Raw genomic sequence first — 8,048 nt, 5'->3', positions numbered from 1 at the left:
AGAACAAGGCAGAGGTAAATAACTGGTCTTTCCCTGCCTTTATGAGAGATGAGTTCTGTGCATAAAATCCGCATCCCAAATGCAAGCAGGAAGGAGAGCTGCGAGGCACAGATGTCCAGAGGGTTTCAGTTTGTCCAGGTGCTTCTGTGATGTTTCCCAGCATGGCCCATGCTCCCCCCCAGGACCAGCCTTATCCAGCTGCCCGAGACCGCAGCTGCTGCGACCACTTGAGGGTCTCACCTCCAGGAGTGAGGCCACCTCTCACCACCTGCCTTCTCCTGGGACGCAGAGCCACAGCTTACACACGCAATTGCTGGGTTAGTGATAGGACTGAAGTTGTTGTTTCCTAAGCCTGTGCGACCTCTGGACCATGCCACAAGCTGAGCAGGGGTAGAAAGTATTTTCTCATCTTGCTAGTTTTCTACCTGGAGTCTTGCTCTGTCAAATGGTATCCAAGACCTACCCTTCCACTTCTGCTATTACCTCAAGGAGCCTATTCTATTTTCTTTTTCTTCTAATTTTTATAAATATTTGTCCTGAAAATAGCCTTTCTGAAGTGGACACAATCCAAATAAAGCCCAGACTCTGAACCATCAGAATTTCCTCCATCTCTGAGTATTCTCCGGCCCTCTCTGTGCTAAGCACTATGCCTCCGAGTCCATCTCATCAGCTCATAGAGGAGTAAAGCTCATGGAGGAGAGGGAATCAGACCAGCTTGCGCTTTCCATGCCTCCGTAGCTCTGTCGTGACACATCGCCTCCCACCTGTCGACACTGTTGTGAATGTGTAGAAGGTCTTCCAAACCCTTTTGGGAAATCACACATCTGCTTGGCTTCCCTGCTCAGTTTCCTAGCCTAACCCCAGAGAACAAGTGTTCCCCGGGGCTTTTCCTTGGGGGACCCACTGGCATGAGGCAGGAGTCTTAAGAGGGAAAGCTTTACATGAGCTACTTAAGTCTCGCCTTGATTCGACCTCTTCCCCCTTTGCAAAGTCAGGGCAATGCTTTCACTTTGGCATTGGCTGGCGGGGGACTGGTGGTGCAGCTGAGCAGGTACCTAGATGCTTTCAGACTGCTCCGGAGCGCTCAGTTCTCTTCGACAGCTCTTGTCCTGCAGATTGCAATCTCCCAGGGTAAAAAAACCTGGTACAGAGGACCCTGATCCCTGTGGGCCTGGTAGAAAGTGTGCGTAATTGAAAGAATAATAATACATGTCAGACATACACAGGCTGAGGAGGTAGCAAAGGAACTTAACGAAAAAACAAATCCTAACAAGCATGGGATACTAATTTTAAGAAGTAATTCACATATTACTGATTGCTTAAGGGCAGAATTCATGCTGCCTAACATACTTTCCCAATTTTGCAATGCATGGCCTTTGCAACACAGTAAGTAGGTACTTCTAACACTTTCCGTGTCCGCAAAGATGTCTCTATAACCCATGCCACATCAGATATTCACAAGGCAACAGCATAATTTCAGGAATGCATTTTAGTGTTGTGAAGAAGATCCCTGATGAGATCCATTCCTGCTCTCCCTCCCTGAAGGGTCCAGGCTGCCATTACCACTGTGCTGAGCAGGGAGGAGAAGATGTCCATTAACCCCTTCATTAAGTGCTGAGATGGCAGTCAAGTCAGAGTGCGTCCAGAAGAGCTAGGTGAGGAACTTTTGCAGAGAGCAGAAATCCCATTTGAATCCCTCAGGGCTGTGTACAGTACCAGCAGCAACAACACCAAGTTTTGGTACAACTTTCCGTTTCTGGAGCTCAGAGAAGACCACGGTGATTAGCCAGCTGACTCTGCCATTGGGGAAGCAGAAATTTCCATTTTAGAGGTGAGGAATGTCAGAGCATGGAGAAGGCAACCTGAGTGCCCTAATGTCAAGCAGCTGTCAGCACAGGACCAGGAGACAGGCCTGTGACCTAATGTCATCTTCTCCATAACACTATTCAGGCTTCGTCACTCTTTCTTTTTCTTTGTTCCCTAACTACAAGAAAAATGTGATTATGAATTCTGTCACTGTCTGTCCTACCCTGAGCTGCATGGTTGCAGGAGACCGCAGCGGGGTTTATCCCACCTGACTCCACTGTCAGGTACAACACAACACCTCCTGAAAACCAGGCACGGGGAAGCAGTGTAGCAGGGTGCGGAGGGGACCAACCAGGGGAAAAGGCAAGCACAAAGCATCTGCCAGCCCCAGGAGCAGCTCTCCTCACAGCAGCACACTGACATGCAGAGGTGGCGATAGATGGTGATGGTCTACTAAACTGTTGTTTATAGCAGCTTCTCCATGGTCTCCCCTAGCTCCCACCAGAACACCACGTGGATAGATTATGTCATCAGCCATCCCCAAAGAGTTTGGTAGAAGAACACAAGGTCACTGAGCTGCTTTGCCCAAAGTCATGGCTGCAGGAGTAGCCAAGGTCTTGTTTTCTCATACAAGAACTAAAGGGTCCTGACTAAAGGGTCCTGAGGAAGGGGTGTTCCTCAGCCTAACAGGCTGCTTCTGCAAGTGAATGGTATTTGGGGTTGGTCACCTGCACTCGGGGGTCTCTCCATGTGTGGTAACACCTCTGCTCAGCAATCTGTACCCAGATCTCAGCCATTCCTTGTGGATCATAGACAAAACAACATCCCATAAGAGGAAACTTTGGGAAAGAATTAGTGGATGTTTACTGAACAACACTAAAAATGTAGAAATGTTATCCAGAACTGGACTTCCAACATCTCCGGCTCATCACAATCCAAGTTCTCTTGAGGTCTTCACCAACAACCTCCCTCAGCATTAACAGGAGCTAAACGTGTGGGAGAAGAAAGAAACAAATATCTTAAAAATCCAATTACCATGCAAACCAGAAGGCAAAGAATATATTGCATGAGATAAATCTTCACATATAGGACTGCCAATGTGCAATACAGAAACCAATTAATTTTCTAACAAACATTAGTGCATGTTTCAAATATCGTTGAGTTTCCTTCCAGTCTCAGTTCTTTCCTCCTCCCTTCTTTCTTTCCCCTCCGAATTTCATTTTGGTAAATATTTCTCCCTGTTGCTCAGATAACCGTATGTGATTACAGAGGCTTGAAGTGTAACCGATGATGAAAGACTACCTGAGGGATACTGGAGCGCGTACACCACAGGGGTGTGGACATAAACCCCTGAAATATGCTGGCAGTATGACCAGAGTCGTTCTACCTGTAGGTTAAGTCAAGGTAAGAACTTGCTTGCCAGCTGCACAGGGGATTAGACCAAACCAGATCCCTCAAGGTTGTTAAAAAACCACCAGGACTGTTGGCTTGAGATGGGGCAGAGCCTGTGGGTTGGGGGGCCAGGAGGGGGCTGAGCCCCCTGCCACCTCCTCTGACACAAAAATTGACGGTAACCCTCTATCCCAGTGGTGCGGCCCCAGCTGGGAGGGTGGGAGGAGAGGGTCAGCCCTGCCAGCCAGGACCGGGGCTTTTGCTCCAGGTGGGCTTTTTGGCTTGGGGCCAGCATCGTTGCAGCAGGTCCTCCTGCACCTAACTCTTGGGCACCTCTGCCTTTTCTTGTCAGGCTTCAAAGTCACTCAAAGCAACTGATGGGTGCTGGGGTGGCAGGCAGTGGTGGGCAGTGGGGGCGGTGGCTGCCCCCTGGCACCAGCCAGCCCTTCGGGGAGTTTTACATAAAGGCAGTCGAACACGTCTGTTCAGGGTGCAGGCAAAGAGGCACAGGAAGAGCAGATGACTAATGGCCCCAGACTGGCCTAGTTAGTGCCAGGGCGGCTTCGCTATGTGCAGCCGCAGTGGGTCCCTGCAGTGCCGGTGAACAGGAGAGAAGGACCACTTCTTGCTCGAGCGGAGGGCAGGGTGAGAAAAGCCTCCCCTCCCTCAGAGATGCTGAGCAGGGGTCTCCCCTCCCCTTCACACATGGGAAGGGCTTAGGTTTTGCATAGGAAAGACATAACTGGAAAATACCGCTGCAGCATGAGAACTGGCACTTCTTCTTGCACAGCCCCTTCATACAGAACCATCTCAAAATTATTTACAAATGCCAAGCAAAGCCCAAGGCACGTTCATGCAATGCTGTTCATAGGTTTGCAGGATTTTACAAGTGTTGGCCAATGATAGATGCCCTTTTTGAAAAGCCAGGGCTGCTTGAGTCACCTGGAGTATGTGAAAATCTCTGCAAACAACACAAGCAATCAGAAGATGTCAAATCAAAACCGTCTCCCACAGTACATTTATAATCCTGTGGATTGTGGATAGAAGAAACAAAAAGTCATCTTAAAGTAGCCAAGTTCTCTAATAAAAAGAACTAATAACCCCCCCCCCCCCCCAATAACAACTAATAAAAAGTGTTCTTGACAATAAAAACTCACATGATTTCTATACCGGGCTCCTGATTGTTTGATGCCCCTGAGCTGGCAGTACCGGAGCGGTGCCAGGGTGTGTGCACCCATGTTCTGATCACACAGCTCCTCCAGCACAGCCTGGGCAGGGTCCGTCCTGCCCCATGCACAGCTGGAGCATGGACAAGCACTGGTGGAGAGCATCCTTCAGTGGATAGCTTGCGGGTTTGAGAGGCTCAGGCGTTAAAGGGAACTCCCGGTGGAATGCTATGACCATAGACATATCATTTTTAACACTTAAAAGCTATCTAATGCTTAATTCCTCTGTTCACCTCTACCTTTGGCTCTGTACCTCTGGCATTCATGCAGCTGCCAGTAAAATGACATAGCATGTTTAAGCTTTCCTTGCTATTAATCAGGACAGGAAGAGTAGCTTTCTGCAGGTTTTTAAGTTCCCACACCGCAGACCTGTACTATCTCAGCTCTCTATCAGGTATTACAAAATCATGAGATGACTGCTGTTTTTCTTCAGACTTTTTGACCCATTTTTAATGCTGAAATTCTTCATGGCGAGGCTGTTGCTTGGACCATGCAGCAGGGTTGCAGCAGGCATCTGCTGACAGCGGTGACGTGGAGGAGCACGGTGCTCATCTGCCAGAAAAATGGCAAGAGAGCACTGCTCCAAACGGGGCCATGTTTGTGCAATGGCAGTGGATATGTGCAGGGAGGGAAGACTTTTTTGCCAGAAAGTGTGGGGCCGAGGCCTTGGACGTAGCTTGCAGCTGGCAGGGAACATGCAGCTCCCGGCTCGGGGAGGGAGCAGGAGTGGAGGTGACTCACAACCCAGCCCAGGCTTCCCTCCGTGCCGGCCACAAGTGCTGGCCAGCAGATTTCAGAGAGGAGGAGGAGGACAAAGCCACTTATCATCCACTCCTTGCCCTCCACCCATTCGCTCTCTGCTCATCTAGACAGGGCTGAAAATAACAGCATGCAAGAGCAAGGGCAATAGGTGCAGGCAGCCCAGGTGGGAGGTCCACGCGCGCCAGAGGTCGGCTGGGATCACCACCGAGCCCAGTGTGGGTTGCCCTGGCATGGCAGCAAATCAATCTGAGGAGGACTGGGAGAAGACAAGTGTTGTCTTCATTCCTCTAACACAGAAGTGAGCATCAATTTGGTGTGATTTAATATATGGTAACGTCTTTGAATGAATTAACTGAAGTGCTGGGTCTTCATCTGGACATGGTGCTTGCAGACCTGGACAAAGTGAGGAGCATTTTGGAGCACAAGAGTCAGGAGAAATATAGACCAAGGGATTCGAAAGAAAAAACTGGGGAACTTGGCTCATTTAGTCCAAAAAAATAATATTAGGAACAGAGGTGGAAACAATCCTCTAACACATAAAACCTTCTTAAGGAGATGATCATTTTATATTATCTGTGGAGACAAAGACATGAAGAAATCAGTTTTCCTTCTGCAACAAAGAGTGTTTTGTCTGGCTGCTAGGGAACATTTCCAAGGTGTACAAGGTGTGGAGCATGGGGAGAGGCTGGAGAATCCCTGTCTGGAGAGATTTTTCAGGGGTCCTTAGACAAAACTCCCCGTGCTGTTTCCCTGCACCGAGGGTGCCTGTGGGTGGGGGTCCAGCAGGGCCCCCCAGCAGGTGGGGGGTACCTCAGTGCAGAGGGAGGACTCAGCGATCCCGCTGGGTCCCGTCCTGGTTTACATTTCATCACCTGAAACGCAGCATTAAGTATTCTTGGCAAGAGTCATAGCTTGGCCTGAACAAGCATTTGATAAGATCCATAAAGCTAAACAAGGATTACTGCTCTATAAGAAAGTGTTGAACACCAAGTACACCCCACTTTCTATGATCTAAACCATGTTAATTCTCTAAGCACAATTCATAACACATCTGGAGCCAACTATTTCCATCTACTTATAGACAATGTTAAATGAGATACTGTTTTAATTTTGCTGAGCCAGACAGAGATAATACCCCCAGGAAACAGCTTAAGTTTGTAAAGAATAAAAAGGACAGTGTAGGTTGCTAAGTGATAATGATTCGCAAAACATAAATACTTACACAAAGCAAGTGATTAATTCAGGACATTCTTTACATATCACCTCTATAATCTTTTCAGCTGTAGCCCATTATGTACCCAAAAGCATACTCTCTTTATTTATCTTACAACCAATTCTTTTAATCTGCGGGGCTTTTTCAAACTTACATCTCTAATTTACCCAGCCTTCTGCCTGCTGCAGCCATCCTCACTCTGTGGAATAACACCCACAGACCCGTCGCACACAGGATCAGACACATTCAACACCAAGGAAAGGTTTCAAACAATGGTTCCAGGTACCACCCCCTGTTCAACACAGTGGCTGAGCCACATCTCCACTTGCCATCATCCATTGGGGAATTAATGGTGCAGAGTCCAGCTCCTGCAAACGTGGCATCTACCTGTTCTTTATTAACTCCTGCTTCTGCATGGCAACATTTTGCCCTTTGCCTTGGAGATGAGAGGCTGTAAATCCAAGCTAGCAAAAACGATGTTTGCAGGGCGATGGAGAGTGTTGTCTCTAATTTAAATATGACTGCTATTTATACTGTGTTACCTGCAGTGACCAAGGAACAGCATTCAGATCTTCCACGGGAATACTTCTCCCAGCCCTAAAATGCCAAATCTTTGCTCACGAAAATGACAAGCACAGGAGCTCTACAACTCCTTGGCTGCCGTTAGTGCTTGACCTCAAACAGCGGCCTAACGGTTTGCTAATTCTTGGAAAACTGCAATTGCATCATTTTTTTTATATGACAGTGTTGTCATTTGAGTGTTTGCATGATTTATTGCTTTCCTGAAGCAGATGCCTCCTGCAGGGAATGAGCACGACCGGCCCATGGTGTCCCCCAGCTCCCTCCTTGGCTGTTGGGGTTGACTGGCTCTTCCTTCTCACTGCTGCCTTTAAACTGTTGTGAATCCACTACTTTCACCAAGGCTTCTTTCAATACTGACTCCCATCGTATCCCTAAGGAAGCACTGAGGTAACCCTCCACAAAATCAGGAAAATGCAGTAAGCACTGCCAGTTGGTACCTCTTTGCACTCTGCCTGGTTTTGGAGATCTTTTCTGATGTTTCAATGGCCTTTTCCCACTAGTTGTACATGTCCTGCTCTGGACCTGTTTCCCTTTTCTGTTCCCTCCTCTGTCACAGCCTCAGTGTTGACACCGATCCCTCCCGAGAGGCTGCCTGGTTATTTCAACATGCCGGTGCTTATGTCGGGAGGGACTGTACAGTTCAGTCCTTCATCTGAGTGCTCCTTCCACACTCCCTGCGCCTTCATAGTGTGGTTCCCTTATGACTAGTGTTATTGGCCTACGTTCTTGTATCTGGACTTTATTTCCCATTTCCTTCATGACTTCCCCTTTCTAAAAGGTATGAGTATCCACTCTTGGTGATTTCTTCACTACTTTGTGCAATGGTGATGTCTCAGCAGCCCTGGCTTATTCATACCTTTCCGGGAATTATTTTACTGTATTGCTTGCATAGCTTTACCACGTTTGCTTACACCTTTCTGCAATGTCCACCACCACACTATCTTGGATCGCTTCCTTGAATATTTATCCTGTGGTTTACAGTGAGCTTTTTTTTCTTCTTATAATCACCTGACATATCTCTTTGGAAACCACCTTCTCAGAGCTAGCCTTTACTTACTGTGATCAAG

This window comes from Ciconia boyciana, chromosome 1, assembly GCF_034638445.1.
Source record: "Ciconia boyciana chromosome 1, ASM3463844v1, whole genome shotgun sequence".
Classification (NCBI taxonomy): domain Eukaryota; kingdom Metazoa; phylum Chordata; class Aves; order Ciconiiformes; family Ciconiidae; genus Ciconia; species Ciconia boyciana.
This window is presented reverse-complemented; position numbering follows the sequence as displayed.